The sequence below is a fragment of the Sciurus carolinensis genome, chromosome 17 (genome assembly GCF_902686445.1).
Source record: "Sciurus carolinensis chromosome 17, mSciCar1.2, whole genome shotgun sequence".
Taxonomy (NCBI): domain Eukaryota; kingdom Metazoa; phylum Chordata; class Mammalia; order Rodentia; family Sciuridae; genus Sciurus; species Sciurus carolinensis.
In genome coordinates, this window is record NC_062229.1 from 63902679 (window position 1) to 63903451 (window position 773).

At 43.3% G+C, this 773-nt stretch overlaps 1 non-coding gene across 1 annotated transcript; it reads left to right on the top strand.

Moving 5' to 3' along the window:
- Nucleotides 1-370: 370 nt before the first annotated feature.
- On the top strand, nt 371-444 carry Trnap-cgg (transfer RNA proline (anticodon CGG)). Its single transcript has one exon. It is a non-coding gene; the product is annotated as a tRNA-Pro (tRNA).
- The last annotated feature ends 329 nt before the right edge of the window (nt 445-773 follow it).

A 773-nucleotide genomic window follows, 5' to 3' on the forward strand; every position in this document is an offset into this window, starting at 1 on the left:
TCACAGATAAACTCTAGAAACACCACAGACTTCTTTGGTGTGAGGAAATTTAATATTTAATATTTCTTCATTCCCCAAATATTATTGTTGGCACAATAGAGCTTTTACAAAGTTTGCTGGGGTAGGGAATTTTCACCAAGAGTGGGATGTGTGCATGCCAATCAAAAATCTCTGCTGGAGGGGCTGGGGTTGTGGCTCGGTGGCAGAGCGCTTGCCTAGCACGTGTGAGGCACTGGGTTTGATCCTCAGCACCACATAAAAGTAAATAAGTAAAATAAAGGTATTGTGTCCATCTACAATTAAGAATTTTTTTAAAAAAATCTCCACTGGAGTTTTAAAATTAATAGCTCTTAAGACATATGCATGGGGCTGGGGAGATAGCTCAGTTGGTAGAGTGCTTGCCTCGGAAGCACAAGGTCCTGGGTTCGATCCCCAGCACCGCAAAAAAAAAAAAAAAAAAAAAAAAGACACACATACATGGCTCCTGTTATACCATGTTATACCATGTCTTCCTTCTTTTCAGATATTCCAGGAGCATAAGCACAGAGAAAGCAGAATCTCTTCACCCCTGTTAGTCCCTGTCTTCTCTGTCCACCTCAGGTCAAGGAAATGGACAAGACCAGAGGCTAGAGCACCCGCTACCGCCTGGCCCGAGGAGTTTACTGTCATGACAACCCAGCCACCACACACCCCTGCGAGCATTGTGAAACCCCCAAAGTTCAAATATTTTACACATTGCTATAATCACACAGAGATGCTTTGGATTCTCGTGG